The sequence below is a fragment of the Rutidosis leptorrhynchoides genome, chromosome 2 (assembly GCF_046630445.1).
Source record: "Rutidosis leptorrhynchoides isolate AG116_Rl617_1_P2 chromosome 2, CSIRO_AGI_Rlap_v1, whole genome shotgun sequence".
Lineage (NCBI taxonomy): Eukaryota > Viridiplantae > Streptophyta > Magnoliopsida > Asterales > Asteraceae > Rutidosis > Rutidosis leptorrhynchoides.
Window position 1 is genome coordinate 584465845 of NC_092334.1, and position 17507 is coordinate 584483351.

At 33.1% G+C, this 17507-nt stretch overlaps 1 non-coding gene across 1 annotated transcript; it reads left to right on the forward strand.

Annotated features, from left to right (window-relative positions):
* Positions 1–7286: 7286 nt before the first annotated feature.
* On the forward strand, positions 7287–7392 carry LOC139894819 (small nucleolar RNA R71). The gene has a single exon (XR_011775300.1). It is a non-coding gene; the product is annotated as a small nucleolar RNA R71 (small nucleolar RNA).
* The last annotated feature ends 10115 nt before the right edge of the window (positions 7393–17507 follow it).

The following is a 17507-nucleotide window of genomic DNA, read 5'->3' on the forward strand; positions in this document are numbered from 1 at the left end:
CTAAAGTTAAGGCTGAACATCAGAGACCGTCAGGACTGCTGACACAACCAGAGATTCCCCAGTGAAAGTGGGAATGCATTGCCATGGACTTCATTACTAAGTTACCCAAGACTGTGGGAGGTTACGACACCATTTGGGTTATTGTAGATCGTTTCACCAAATCAGCTCATTTTCTACCGATTAAGGAAATGGATAAGATGGAAAAGTTGGCACAAGTTTACCTAAAGGAAGTGGTTTCCAAACATGGTGTGCCGATATCTATTATCTCTGACCGAGACAGCAGATTTACATCTAGATTTTAGCAAACATTGCAAAAGGCAATGGGAACTCGACTTGATATGAGTACATCGTATCATCCCCAGATAGATGGCCAAAGCGAAAGAACTATCCAAACTTTAAAGGACATGTTGAGAGCATGTGTTATCGACTTTGGGAACTGATGGGATAGACATCTACCATTGGTAGAATTATCGTACAACAACAGTTATCACACGAGTATTAAGGCCACACCTTTCGAGATGTTATACGAAAGGAAGTGTAGATCACTAATATTGATATGGCCGAAACAGATGGTTTTATTTATGCGGTGTCGTTAGGTCGCAAGGCGTCAGAAATGACTTATCAAGAGAGAGAAATCATTTTAAATTTATATTTAGCGGGGCCTAAATCGTACTACTCCATATTATGAGTAAGGGAAGTATGATCTAGGTCGTATTTTTAAGATATCATTAGAATCGAACCTATAAGTAAAGCTGAAGATAATCCTAAAATAAAGGAGTAGTGGGATGTTACCTAATTTTGGGTTTTCTAATTTATAAGATAAAGTAAAGTAAATGCGATAAACTGTGTAATTCAGATAAGGTTAAAACAAGCGCATATTATGATTTCATCAATTACTTTGCCAAGATTATGGGATGCTGGCTCATGAATAGGTAGTGACCTTGTATTCATTAGTCATTACACTGGTCCTAAATGCCCATGTCATAAGACATGTCACTGGGTAATGCGTTAGGCTTGAAGATTCTGAATAGACAGCAACGTCCCTCACCCTCGACACCCGTGCAGTCTGACTACATGCATACACATTCAGACGGCTCATCTAATTGAGCGACTCGGTTGGGTGACGTATTAACATTCCACAAAGGTCTAAACTTTCTTGAGCATAATAGAATACAGGGTTTTCCATATCCGAGAGACGTGATGTGTTTCGATGCTTTCGTTAATGATTGGGTTTAAAAGATAGTTAGGCCCTAAAAAAAGTTCAACCATAAAGAACACCATGGCCAAGTCAGGTTTGACTTCCATAAACACGTTCGGTTATCCTAACGGTCCAATCCTGTATGTGTTTAAACAAACAGTTCCTTAATTAACAAAGAATCCCTCAAGCGGGGTGCAATGCTTGAGACTGCGTTATGGTGTAGTGTACTAATCAACACTAACCAGGTTCCGTGGCCTTACTTAGCAGAGGTACAGCTTACAACAACCGTTGTGCTTCAGTGTGCACGTACGAAGTTTATATGCTTGGTAACTACACTAGCATGGTCTAGGACCGACAATGTTTTAGGGGTCTAGTCAGATGTTTCACTACAAAAGAGTCCTCAGTCTTAAGCCAAGGCTCGGTGGACTTACTACAACCGGTGTGCCTCAGTCAAACTTACGTTGTATCTGATAGATTTCTCTTACCAAGGGGTGATACAGATAGTGTACTCTGAATCGGGGTTCGCGACTTCCCAATAGCAGAGCCGATAACTACGTTCTATTAGTTGGAAAAGCAATTGAGTTTAAAGCATAATCGGAAAACATCTCGACAACATACATAAACCATAACATTATTTCGGCATTATAACGGACTACATCATAGCATACACTAAAGATAACTACTCGCTAATCATGGAAACAATATCACAAAGCATAATAATTTAAAACATTATATAAAGACAAAGGATAGAAGTACCAGTAGATTAAAAGAGTTTCGAATACAAAAGTGACAACTTCAAACTCCAGACCGCTCCTAATACAATCTTCAGCGTTCTTCTCCGGGTACTAGGTTTCCCGTACGGAGTCGAAGACCTTGAAAGTATGACTAATATTGTAGAAAGAGAGAGAAAGAAGTGAATTGAAGTGTGTGTAAAAATGGATGACAAAGACCCCTTAAAAAGAAGTGAATTTTGCCTGCAAACAGCTGGGAGGCCGTTTGGCAAGCCGTTTTGCAGGGTCCGTTTGCAATGGCGGCCCGTTTTTTATGCCCGTTTGCTTTGGACGTTTAGAAAGCCGTTTTTTATTGTGGCAAGCTATTTGGCAGGCCGTTTGGCTTGCTGATTTTACTGGATCGTAACTTGATTTCCTTGATCGTAGCTTAGTTTCTTGTCTTTCACCGTTTTCGCTCTAAAATCTTCGTTTTAGCTCCGATTCTCTTGATTCTTTTTGCACCATCTTCGTAATCACTTGATCTTCAATTTTAATGTAAGAAATGGGTATTTTGGAAATAAAGCTTGGAACTTTATAGTTTTTAGGCCTCAATACCAAGGTGAAAACGTGATTTTTTAGCCGATATCAAATATCTCACACTTAGACTTTGCTTGTTCTCAAGCAAACTTCTCATTTTTACTTTAAGAAATCTTTTCGGAGTTTCTTTTCTAATAGCCTAAGTGATTTGCTTTTTATTATAAGAGCGAAAAATAAGGTGAGTTAACTATGTTATGGTTGAAACTATCTCTACGAGCATGCGAGGAGGTTACATGACTTAGGCTAGCTTTCACGGGTCACTCAAATCACACAAGTGTTTAGGGTTCCCTATAGATCTAAGAAATGAATTCACTCATAGCCAGTCATGTTGCACCCATTGTCATAGGCTTGATAAAGACTCAAATCCTTGCTACTAATGTGAAAACGGTAATAACCATAGCTTCTAGGTCATTTGTCAATTTGGAATGATGGAAATAAATTTTGGAGTGGTGGTGAAGTTGTTTTTAGGGGGCGAGAAAAAGGGTAATCTAGTCTATTCTGAATTTCAGAAAACATATGATAGATAGGAGTGCTGACACTTTTTTAGAAGCACTCTTGAACTTTTCTCCTTTGGAGTGATAAGCATTAGTGGTTAAGTTCTATCTCGGCGTTTCTCTTTTTTAAGTTCTGTTTTTTTCTCAGAACTTTGAAAATATTTTTTTTTTTGGAGATATTATCTCGAGAAACTTTCTGCCGGTAAACTTTTTCAAGACCTTTGTCATGATACTAGAGAGGTTTATAACATCGGGTTTTCGGAAGGAATCTCATTTTTTGAATTTTTCGAGTGATAGTAAAGATGATGTGGATGAATTAGTGTGGTAGAAGTGGTGTGAAAGGCTTATTTTGACAAATGGCTAACTCTTCTGATTATACCCGAATCACATTTCGTTACTTAGAAATGCAGATATAGAGCAAGTTCTGATTCTAAGTACAGACATCAGCACTCTCAACGGAAAATAGCGAAGCATTAAAGATGAATGCTTGTCTTATTTGGGTGCCTCACCATAATCAATTTAGGTCGATAATTCCTAGTCACACAATGCTCTATTAGAGATTCGGTTCGTCCCAACAAGATTTCTACCTTACTTAAGCCTTAGTTTTATTTACAAACGTTTTAGGTTTTTGAAAATACTTTTTCGGAAAGGTTTTCTAGTGTTAAAAATTTGACATTTGGCTTAATACCTCAGAATCTTTGTAATGGGGTTATTTAATATAGCATAAAAAGATTATACCAACATCCCACACTTAGACGAACATTATCCCCAATGTTCCTAGTGAATCCCACACTTAGGAGTTTTAATTAAAGATTTGGGAGTATTTGTCTAGTGTTTATTTGGGTTGGAATCTCACACTTAGTTATAAGCTAGGATGTGGCCTAATTTAAATTTGAGCTAGTAACGGGAAGAAAGGAATACCCCTAGCAGATGAAGATAGGTCATTTCATGAATCTTGGAAGTTACGTCCTTTATTGATCAGCTCATTTGTCATCATTTATTCTTCTACTCTACTGTATTTCATGGGTTGCCTCTTGAGAGGCGCTTTTGTTTAAGGTCGTTGGCTCGACCGTAATGATGCCTAAAAAGCAGACATTCCCCCTGGTAGTTGTGATTGTGGTCTTCTTGAGGGAATGTGAGTCTTGGTGGATAAATTCTAAGAAAGTGTCAGACCAAAAGTGGTAGCAGATCCGGTAATTCCCTTGAAGATCTTCTGAAAGATAGGTAATGTGCAATTTCAGCTCGTGAAAAATCTTGAAGTCCGATGAGAATATGATCCACGGCTCTGCTGATTGATCCATGAATGTCTATCATCGAGGCAGTGCTGGTGGTGATTATCTCTCTGATAGGGTGCTCATTTCGGAGGTCTTCAAATAATGTCAGAAATTGTATCTTCGGTATCTCAAAATCTTCTGAACGGTGTTTTCCATAGTAGGAGTCTGTAGCTTTGCACAAATTAGTCAAGAGGCGAAGCTGAAAAGAAGTAAAAAGCAGCCCTGACCCAAGCATTAATATCACCGTCTTCGAGTATATCTCCCGACATCCAGCTTTGAATGTGATACTAGGATCCGTGGATTCGTGGAAGATACGTGTTATCTGCTTCATAACATAGGTAGCGATGTTGGCTCAGTTTGGTTCAAGATGTGAAAAATGGATTGTTGCATCTCCCTTCTTTTGTTACTACATCTTGCAACTCCTTGATAATCAGATCAGCGAGTGATCAATTGCTACGTAAATCACTAGCCAGTCCGGTGCGCTTTCGAAATTATCTATTTCCAAGAGAGCGAAGAGGCTGTGAATATTTTCGATCATTTGTAAATCAGAGTGATAAGTCAGGCGTCCGGTGGAAAGATCTATATGCTTCCTGATGAGAGTCAGTAGTGCTCGTTGATTTGATGAGAACGGAAGTGCAGATCTGGCTAAGGCGTTGTAAACCTTAGAGTAAATGATCTTATGATCTCGATAAAATCTTGTCTCGAGAATAGTGTGAACCACTGAATTGTGCTCTCGTTGCCTTTCTTCGTGGTAGATATGATTGTGAAGAGTATTCATAAAGTCTTGAATGCGCACTTCTAAGATTTCAATATTATCGTCTTCTCTCTGTAGATAGAGGTTGTATTCGTCTTTGATAGCCATGATCCGTTCTGTTAAGCATAGTGTGAAATCAATTGTTGATTTTTAGATGGTTTCGAGAATATCTCTAAATTCATCGATGTCATTGATGAATGTTATCATGTCGGCGTGAGTAGATATGATCGGAATCCGATCTGAAGAAGAGTCCGGCTCCTCCTAATCTGGTTCGGGTGGAGAATATGAAACATCCAGAATGTCTTCATGTTGCTCTTCCTCGTCATCATCGGTATAGTATTCTTCTGTGGATTCGTCTAATGAACGGGCTTCTTCAGTATTCTGGTTCTTCATTTCAACAATTGCAGGTTCTATATCTTTAATTTTAGCCTTATCAATTTTCTTCTTGAAACGAATAATTAAACTGTGTTCCTCCGTCTCTAGCCTCATTAAACGCTCCATGCTTAGAGAGGGTATCATTGCAGTTTCTTTTACGTCTCCCATTTCCTCTTCCTCCTCAGATTCTTCTTCTTCCTCTATTTTTCGTTGGGATCCTCTTCTTCCATTTTTGGGTCATCAGCGAACTGTGATTCGATACCCATTTCGATATCATTGGATGATGGTGGAGACTCATCATCGGAAGTGATCTGTCTGGTGGAAATAGCAAACATCTCTTCCTGTCCAGAAAGATCGGTAGGTCGTTCAATTTTGAAGGTAACGCTCTCCCCATGTGATCGCAAGATCAAGGTTTGATTATACACATCAATGACAGTCCTAGCCGTATTCATGAAAGGTCTTCCTAACACCATAGGTGTGTGTAGGTCTTACTTAATATCCATTACTACGAAATCTGTAGGATACAAGAATTTTTCGACTTTCACCAAGACGTTCTCAACTATGCCCTTAGGATATTGAATTGTGTGATATGTAAGCTGGATTATCATTTTGGTGGGTGACAAGTCTCCTAGCTCTAATCTCTGGTAGAGAGAATAGGGGATTAGGTTGATACTTGCTCCTAAATCTGCTAGCGCATGAATGGTTCCAGACTGATAGATTGAACATGGGAAAATGAATCGACCCGTGTCTCCTAGCTTTTGTGGTAGAGAGTTTCTGAGTAATGCAGAACATTCTTCACTCAGTGGAATTTTGTTAGAATCTAGTATCCTTTCCTTCGTAGAGAGAAGCCTTCGAATATATTTCTTCTGGTTGGGAACTTTGGACATGGTGTCCAGGAATCTTCCATCAAGTTTGTAGGTTTCAAGCTTGGATGGTTCTTCCTGTAGCCTTCCAGGATAAGGTACACAAATGGGAGTCTGAGCGGGCAACTTTTGAGTATATGTCGATTTGTTCTTGAGCCTAGCTGACCTTCTCCGTGGTTCTTCCTTCGGGATTATGGAATCCATTTGCTTAGCTTCCTCTATGTAGGGATTTTGGATAGTATTACTGGGTAATCTTCCCTGGGGTCGGGTTTCAAGGCGTTGTAATAACTGTCCGAGCTGTGTTTCTAGACTTTTGAGCAGAGCCAATTGATTTCTCATTAGTATCTCTGTCTAGTCTTGTCTAGATGCAGTTCTCTAATTTAGCTGTTGTTGTCCTTGAATGAACTGAGTCAATTGATCATCAGTCCCCAGAGTAGGGTTGGTTACTTTCGTAATTTGGGTGGTTGGGGAATTTTCCTCAGCTGGTGGACCAGTGAGTGGAAGTGGTTGATCGTAGGTTAATTGAGATTGTTGGGGTAGATAAGGTGGGTAACGATAGCGAAAAGGCTGGTTGTTTCTTTGAAATTGGTTAACCCTAGGTTGTTGATTGAATTCGGGATTTGATTGACAAGCTGGGTATTGAATGTAACAGACTGAACCGTCAAGGTTCTTGTACTCAACTTGATATTCTTCAGTGGGTTGCGGGTTGGTACAATTAGCACAGGCCTGAACCTGCTGCGGCTGCGTCTTCAATTCTCCGAGTTGTTTGGCAAGAGATTCCATCTTATCCGTGAGGGATTTGATGGCCTCTGTTTGATTGTTAAGTGCGGAGAGTGGGGCAGATGATGAAGTTGTTTCGCCACTGTTCCAGTCATAATGATGCATCGTCATGTTCTTGAGCAACTCCCATGCTTCGTCTGCGGTTTGGTTCATCAGATTTCCTTGAGCTGCTGCATCGATCGTCGTCCTATGATTTACAGTAAGACCATTGTAGAAGGTACAGATTTGGGTTGACCGTTTTAACTGGTGATTAGGGCATTTCTTCAGCAGAGTTTTGAATCGCTCCCATGCAGTGTAAAAAGATTCATCATAACTTTGTTTAAAGTTAATGATGTCATTCTTGAGCTTGGTTTGTTTAGAAGGAGGAAAATATTTGGTTAAGAATTTAGTAGCCATCTCCGTCCATGACGTGGTGGAATCTTTTTCCAATCCTTCAAACCATGTTTGTGCATGATGAGTGAGAGAATAGGGGAACAAGTATAGCCGAACTATGTCTTGTCCTATCCCTGACTGTTTGTAGGAGTTTGAAAGAGATATGAATTTATAAAGGTGAGAATTAGGATCATCATTCGGTAATCCATGAAATTGACAGCTATTTTGTAAGAGCTGTATGATGTGATGCTTTAAATCAAACGAGTGTCCTTGAATCTCTGAGAATCTGATCGGTCCTCCTCGACCTTCAATCGAGGGTTTGGTGTTTTCTGCTAAAGTGACGCGTAACGCCATTCGATTTCTGATTCGTTCTTCTTTGGGTGCTTTAGAGATTATTGCGTCTGGATCAGGTACGAATAACAACGGTCCTGGTCTAGATCGGGTTTGGGTCATACACTGGGTATGCCTTTTTGTTTTAAAATTTTAAGTGGATAATCTAAGTTCCTAATTTAATCTAAGGTAATCTAATTTATTCTAAGGTAATCTAAATTAATCTAAGGTAGTCTAAGGTGATCTTAATTCTAAGGTAATCTAAGGTAATCTAATCTAATTATCCTAAGTTTAAGTATGTTTTTGGTTCTTGCTACTGATTCCCTGGTATTTCGATAATAGAGCTTCGCACTAACTATTCAACAAACCAAGTAGCCAGGCCGACTACGGAGAGGAAGGATCATTTTGGTTCCAATATAATTGGAGACTGTTCGAAAAATCAAACAACCAAGTCCGTGTATGATTGACTTTCTTAGACACCACCAAATGCTTGCGAATAAGTTTGATAAAAGAAGTATTGTCTGATACCAGTTCCTCGACAGGGGCGCCAAAAACGTCACTCTCTTATGATATGGCCGAAACGGACGGTTTTATTTATGCGGTATCGTTAGGTCGCAAGGCGTCAGAAACGGCTTATCAAGAGAGAGCAATCATTTTAAATTTATATTTATCGGAGCTTAAATCGTACTACTCCTTATTATGAGTAAGGGAAGTATGACATAGAGTCGTATTTTTAAGATATCAGTAGAATCGAACCTATATTTAAAGCTTAAGATAATTCTAAGGTGAAGGAGTAGTGGTTTGTTACCTAATTTTGGGTTTTTCTAGTTTATAAGACAAATAAAGTAAATGCAATAAAATTTGTAATTCGGATAAGGTTAAAACAAGCGCATACTATGATTTCATCAGTTACTTTGCTGAGATTATGGAATGCTGGCTCATGAATAGATAGGGACCTTGTATTCATTACACTAGTCCTAAACGCCCCTATCATAAGACATGTCACTGGGTAATGCGATAGGCTTGAAGATTCTAAATAGACAGCAACGTCCCTTACCCCCGACACTCGTACAGTCTGACTACTGTCATACACGTTCAAACGGCTCATCCAATTGAGCGACTCGGTTGGGTGACGTATTAACATTCCACAAAGGTCTAAACTTTCTTAAGCATAATCAAATACAAGGTTTGCCGTATCCGAGAGACGTGATGTGTTTCGATGCTTTCATTAATGATTGGGTTTAAAAGATAGTTAGGCCCTTGAAAGAGTTCAACCATGTGACGACCCAGAAATTTTCGACCAAATTTAAACTTAATCTTTATATAATTTTGACACGATAAGAAAAGTCTGTAATGTTGAATCTCAAGAATTTTGGAATTTTATTTATGTAATCAGTTACCCTTCGAATCCTCTCGACGATTCACGAACAATTGTTTATAAATAAATAAGTATATATATATATATATATATATATATATATATATATATATATATATATATATATATATATATATATATATATATATATATATATATATATATATATATATATATATATATGTAAGTATATATAATAATTTAAAATTATAAAATATAATATTTGTTATATTTCAGTAGGCTTATAACTACCTTTAGTGGCCTGGTTCAATATATTGAACCAATAAAAGAGAGATGTGTTGTAGAAGATATAGGAGAGAAGGAGGTTGAAGAGGTGTGATGTATTTAATGTATATGTGTGTTTTTGTAACTTACATTATGCACATATATATAGTACAAATTTTACTATCCATATTTGACTAATTACCATCCATATTTAACTACTAAATTTACAACACTCCCCCTTGGATGGTAATTTTTTTAAAGAGCAATTAATACTGCCTCGTTAAAAACCTTACTAAAGAAAACCCAGTGGGATAAAACTTTAGCTAAGGGAAAAAGAGTGCAGCATAGAGTTGACTCCCCCTCAAGTAGACAACGCTGAGTCGTCACATCTTTTGAACTTGCCTCATGCCAATATTGTGAACGTATGTTTTGAAAACAGCGATTGGCAGTGCTTTGGGACAAAGATCAGCAGAGTTGTTGATTGAACGTATCTCATTTTAATCTGGTTGTCTTTTACGAGATCTTGAGTATATGAGAAGAATCTGAGGTTTTCATCTGAAACTGTATCATCTAAATCTTTTATGTACAAGTTTGACCCATGTGATTTGTCTACAGTCTCCTTCATGGTTTGCTCAAACTGTTGTTTCAATTCCTATTCCCTTTCAGTCTTTTTCTGAGCCTTACCAATATACCATTCTTTTCCATCAAACTTATTACCGTTAAGACCGTTTATAGCTTTAGCGCCTCGTCAGCATTTATGTTTTGTTCTGTCATTTTTGATACTCTTCTTTCATTTGTACTATGTAAGATGTATTATCTTCATAGATAGTTGTTGGGCTTTTATAGCGTTCTAGTCCACAAGAATCAATAATGATTTGTATCATTGATCTTAACTACAATCATTTCCGAGTAGCTTCATGTAATGCAATCACTTCAGCATGATTTGATGATGTTGCAACAAGTGTTTGTTTTGAGAACGTCATGATATTGCGGTGCCTCCATTTAGGAATACATATCCAGTTTGAGATTTAGCTTTATGTAGATCAGATAAATAATCTGCATCTGTATAACCAAACAAATCTTGTTTCGAGTTGTTAGAATAAAATAATTATAAATCAGTAGTTCCCCGAAGGTTTCAAACTATTTGTTTGATCCCATTCCAATGTCTTTTGGTAGGGGCTGAGCTGAACCTTGTCAACAAATTAACTGCAAAAGAAATGTCAGATCTTGTATAATTTGTAAGATACATAAGAGCCTCAATTGCACTAAAATATGGAACTTCTGAACCAAGAAGATCTTCATGATCTTCTAGAGGATGAAATGGATTAGTATCAATATTAAGATCTAACAACCATATAAGTACTTAATGGTTTTTGTCTTGTCCATATTAAAATATTTTAAAATCTTTTCAGTATAAGTTGTTTGATGTATAAGTAAGTCATTAGTTATATGCTCAATATGTAAATCAACGTAATACTTGATTTTTTTTTTTATTTTAAAATCTTTCTTTAGAAGTTGAATGGCTTCATAGATTTCTTTATTTAAGATAATTGATATAAACAGCTATGATCACATATTCGAACATTGTTTTTATAAAACACACGTGCAAATAAGTTTATATGTATACCCTTTTCTTATCAAGTAGTAATTTAATCAATTATACCACATACGTCCCAATTGTATAAACCCATTTAGAAATCTTTGTGATTTAATGGAATATATTCCATTGGGTTTTGCATTAGATGCTTATGATACCTTAACCCTCCAGGTATATTCATATATATATATCATTATTAAGTGATCCATACAGATAAGTAGTAACAACATCCATGAGATGCATTTAAATAACTACCAGGTTGATTAAGTATCTAATAAGTAATTGTATTCATTATAGAAGGATAAGTTTTTCTCCTAATTCATTTCTGGTCTTTGTGGGAAATCTTGAGTTACAAGTCAAGTTTTGCCTTGTAACTTCATTTGCACATTTCTTTTCGGATAAAAATTCATTTGTATCCCATTGTTTCACATCTTTAAAAGTGATAACGATTGATCCAAAAACTTTTCTTTTATTGAGCGATTCTAATTCAGCTCGTATTGCTCCTTTCCGTTGAGTTCAATCACGTCTATTTTGATATTCAATGACAGATTTTGGTTCCAGATCATCATCTTTATTCATGATGTCATTGTAACATTATATGAAAATATCTCATCAAGATTTTTCATTTCATTTCAGTTTCATAATATTGCATAATTTATTGCAATTTATGTATTTACATTTATCAATATCCTCTGCAGAAGGAGTATTGATTTGTGGTTCTTCTTGAACACTTTCTTTTACCTCATTATTAGCTGATTTTCTTTTTCGAGCATTTTTATCTTTAGAACCAATTGGTCTCCCACGTTTCTGCCGTAGCAAAGACTCATAAGTGACATTATTGCCAGCTTTTGTAATTTCAATTCTAGCTGAAGCATTTACTGCTGGTATATATGATTTAGTCACTTATTTTTTGTATCTTTAAATGCATAAAGTAATTAATTTGCAAGTTCTTGCATATGCATTATATTTGAACTTTCTTTTCGCATTCTTTTGTGCGATGATCAATATTCCTTAATTGATGTTCACACCATGAAACATCATTTTATTTGTATTTCATTTCTCCCCCTAATATAGGGAACAATGTTTCATTAAAGTGACAATCGACAAAACTTGCTGTAAAAACATCACCCGTCATGGGTTCAATATATCTTATGATTGAAGATGTTTCATATCTAACATATATTTCAATCCTTCTTTGAGGAACCATTTGTTGTGATTGTTCAATTAAAAATACACTGCACAACCAAATGTTCTAAGATGGAAAATATTCGGTCTCCACCAAAATTAAGTTGGTAATGGAGAATATTTATAACTTGCACTTGATTTAATGCGAATTAATGTCACATCATGTAAATTTACATGTCCTCATATAAATATTGAGAGTTTTGTACTCATTTCTAATTGTCTTGTTATTAGCTGTAAGCGTTTATCTATTGATTCAGTTAAACCAATTTTGTGTATGCACATGAGCAACTGGATGTTCAACAACAATCCTTGTAGACATATAATAATCATTAAAAGCTTGAGATGTTAACTCACCAGCATTATCAAGTCTCATCCTTTTAATGGTGTAATCAGAATAATGTGTTCTTAATTTAATAATTTGTGTAAGAAACTTTGCAAATGCCATATTACGGCTTGATAACACACAAACATGAGACCATGCGTTAGATGCGTCTATTAGAAAAATGGTCCACATGATGGATGAATTGGTCCATATATATACCCTTGAATTCTTTCAAGAAACATTGGTGATTATTTCTCAATGTACTTTTCATTAATCGCCATATGTGCTTTTCATTAATCACCATATGTGTTTTTCGTTAATCACTATATGTGCTTTTCATTAATCACTATATGTGATTTTCATTAATCACCATATGTGCTTTTCATCATATATCATTTTCACCATATGCGCTTTTAATCATATGTGATGCGCTTTTCGTCATATGCACTTTTCATTATATGCGCTTTTAATTATATGCGCTGCGCTTTTCATCATATGCGTTTTTTATCATATGCGCTTTTAATCATATGCGCTGCGCTTTTCATCATATGCGCTTTTTATCATATGCGCTTTTAATCCTATGCGCTGCGCTTTTCATCATATGCGCTTTTTATCATATGCGCTTTTCGGTGCTACATAGATATTTCTCATTTTCGATTATCATTGACTGATAATCATATCCATTATGATATATATATCAGAGAAACTTAACAAATTTCTCTTTGATTTGGGAGAAAACAAGACATTGTTTACCAAAAAATTCGTACCATTTGGTAATATAAAATTTTGCCTTTTTCGTTCCTTATATCAAGTTTGCAAGAGCTGATATAGTATTTATAATTCCTTCATTTGATTTAAATCAATGAAATATTTCTTAGATTTGATCATAGTGTGTATGTTACTACTATCTGCAATACATAGGTCTTTACCATTTAATTGATGTTGTATTTCAGCAGGATTCATACTAAAACTTCAAATAAGATAAGCAAATAATAAGTTATATTTCAGCAAGATAATCAAATTATATTACCTGCAAGCAAGTTATAATCTGAAGTACATAAAAGATAACACTTAATAAAACATATGCGTTATGGTCTAAAACCATTTATTTATGGTCTAAAAACTAGGCATCTTAGAAAATTCAAACCATTCAAGTCTCAAGGTAGCTCAGGGTTAATTTAATCAAGATTTGTCAACAGATTCACTCTCGTTTTCTTTTCTTTTGGGACTTATTTGTAGAGCTAAACAAGATGTTCATGTATTCAAGAAATACTAGACTGATGATCCACGTTACCAGATCATTAATAAGAATCTCCGAAATTCTTATAAGAGCGTCTACTAATATCTTTAATTTTATTCTTTCATGGATCACCGTTATTATTATTATTTTTTTTTTTTTGATAATTAATATCGTATCTATCTTTGAGTATTTTCCATAATACACTTGGATTTTCGATCATATAATATGTAGATTCTAAGGACTCGTCAATATGTTTGCTAAGAAAAATACTTACTATTGCTTTCTTTTGTTCGGAATAATTGTTATTTTCATTCAGGGTTTCTAAAATACTGTTTGATTCGAGATATTTTTCTACATTCATAACCCATGTTAAGTAGTTGTTCCCACTTGTTCTAAATGAGCAAATTTAAGCCTTTTCAAATTCGACATTTTCTATTATCAAAAAGATGAATAACATAAATCATAATCATAATCAACTTCTATTCAAAGACAAATAATAAAATGAAATTAGAATCATTTTAAATTCATAATTAGCAAACAACAGAATAATGGTATGATTACAAATAATAAAACCACAAGGGCAGGATAGAATATAGGTTCACCCGGTAGTATATTAGCAACAATGATGATAGTTAATATGACCAATACAATAGGAAAGATCATCCTTGTGTGAATCATTTATACAAAAACTTTTTGAGAGTAGTAATCTGAAAAATGAAGATTGATTTGTGAAAATGTGAAAACGGAGATGTTTATTTTATATTTGAAAAATATAGTTGTTGTAACGTCGTCAGTTGACGTTAACAACCGTTATGTATATATGACCGTTGTAACGTCGTTAGTTGACGTTAACGAATAAAGTCACTATATCAAAACGCGTATGAGTAATATAAAGGACAAGATTTTTTTTTTCTTATTTGAACTTTTAAGATTTACTTTTAATAAAAATACAAACTACTTTTTCTTATTTTAACTTTTAAGATTTACTTTTAATAAAAATACAAACTACTTTTCTTATTTTAACTTTTAAGATTTAATTTTAATAAAAATACAAACTACTTTTTCTTATTTTAACTTTTAAGATTTACTTTTAATAAAAATACAAACTACTTTTTCTTATTTTAACTTTTAACATTTACTTTTAATAAAAATACAAACTACTTTTTCTTATTTTAACTTTTAAGATTTACTTTTAATAAAAATACAAACTATTTTTTCTTATTTTAACTTTTAAGATTTACCTTTAAGAATAAACATTAGTATGCATGAAATAAATAATGATTAATTGCATAAGTAATCATAAATGTTAGATAACATATAAAGACCCCATCGTATTCGTATTGATCAGAATTAATCTCGACCCATGATACCGTGTTGTCAAATGACGTGTTGCGTACATAAAGTACCGTGTTGTCAAATGACGTGTTGCGTACAATCATGAGGTCTTATTAACATAAATATAAATGTTAGTGAAGTTAATAAGAGTTAGATTACAGAAAATATAATTCAGGCGGTATAACCGACCATATATAACTTAAATAACATAAATATAAATGTTAGTGAAGTTAATAAAAGTTAGATTACAGAAATATAATTCAGGCGGTATAACCGACCATATATAACTTAAATAACATAAATATAAATGTTAGTGAAGTTAATAAAAGTTAGATTACAGAAATATAATTCAGGCGGTATAACCGACCATATATAACTTAAATAACATAAATATAAATGTTAGTGAAGTTAATAAAAGTTAGATAATTTCTTACCTTGATTAGTGACGTGTGCTTGCTTAGATAAACCTTGATTATACGGAGCACTTCGTGCTGATAATGTGTTATATTTCAGTAGGCTTATAACTACATTTAGTGGTCTGGTTCAATATATTGAACCAATAAAAGAGAGATGTGTTGTAGAAGATATAGGAGAGAAAGAGGTTGAAGAGGTGTGATGTATTTAATGTATATGTGTGTTTTTGTAACTTACATTATGCACATATATATAGTACAAATTTTACTATCCATATTTGACTAATTACCATCCATATTTAACTACTAAATTTACAATAATATTATAATTAAATATGTAAAATGGGATACAAAATAATTAAGTGTAATTTAAAAGGAATCTATATATATAAATATGTATGATTTCTATTTATGTATATTATTAAATTAATATAAGTTAAAATATAGTTATTATATTAAGATTATTACTTTCATTATCATTATAAATAGTAACATTAATATTAATATCAGTGTTATTAATAATATATATATATATATATATATATATATATATATATATATATATATATATATATATATATATATATATATATATATATATATATATATATATATATATATATATATATGAAATTTGATACAATTGATTTGTTACATTATTACTAATATCATTGTTAATATCATTATTATTATAACTAGTAGAAAAATTATAATGATTTATATTATTGTTAGATATTATTTTATAATATATTATATAATTATATTACCTAATCTATAATATGTAAATACTAATATATTAAATATAGTTACTATAATAATATTGTTATTACTTTTAATATTAATATCAATACTAGTGCTATTAATATTCTTATTTTAAAAATATAATATATAGATATAAAAATTTGATATATATAAATATTATTATTAGTAATATTATTATCAATACTAATATAATTAGTATTATTATGATAATTATCATTGATAATATTATTATTATCTTTAATATATTTATTATTAATATCATTATTAACATTATTATTAAGAATAATAATTATTATTATCAATATTATTATTAAAATTAAGATAATTATTATTATTAGTATTAACAAATATTATTATTATTATTATTAAGATTAAGATATTTATTAATATTAATAGTAAATATAAATTATAAAAGCAGAATAAATACAAGTAATCTGTAAACCTCACTATCAAATTTTATTTCTTTCTTCTACTTACCCTACATATCAATCGATTGTCTCAGGAATTGTATTTAAATCATTCGAATAATCCATAACTATTATCAATTATATGAATCTGTTAAGATATCCCAATCATCTTTATCAGTATTATTTTTTTTATTTATCTAATCTTCTGCTCACAATTTTCCTGTCGACTAATCTTAGCTAGAAAACAATAACGAACGAATCTTATTGCTGTAGTACTCGTTCACAAGCACATTATATATATTTCCTACTCTGATTCATGAAGAAAAACAGAAAAAGAAAAATAAACAAACCAAACACCCTGTTCGTGAGAGCTTTTAATCATTACCTCGAATTCGATTCATTTTCCAAAAACTAAAAATGCAGAAGTGTTAGGATTACTCTATTAAAACTTTATGCAAAGTTTGAACCCCCAATTCTTTAAATTGAATTCTAATTTTCGAGTCAAAGTTTTGGTTTAAAAAGTCAACCGAAAGTTCTTCAATCAAATTCGAGATACCTGTTTTGATTCAAGTCCAATTACTGATTTCATAAGTTTCTTTAAACAATTTGATACCTATTTCATGTTATAATTATAACCCAAAAGTGTCTATATTTTAAAAACGCATTTTGAGTTCTTTGTTCTTCATTACGACTGCTGCTGTTTTTTTTTCTTTTTTATTCATTTTATTTTTTTATCCCAAATCCCATGAAGTAGATCGTAGCCATATCATTGAAGTTCCTAAACCAAGATAAAAATCAATTTGTGTTATAGTTGGGTATTACAACTGGTCGATTTTAAATGAAGAAGAAGAAGAATAGGAAACATAAAGAGAATCGTTATTTAAAGTTAAAAAAAA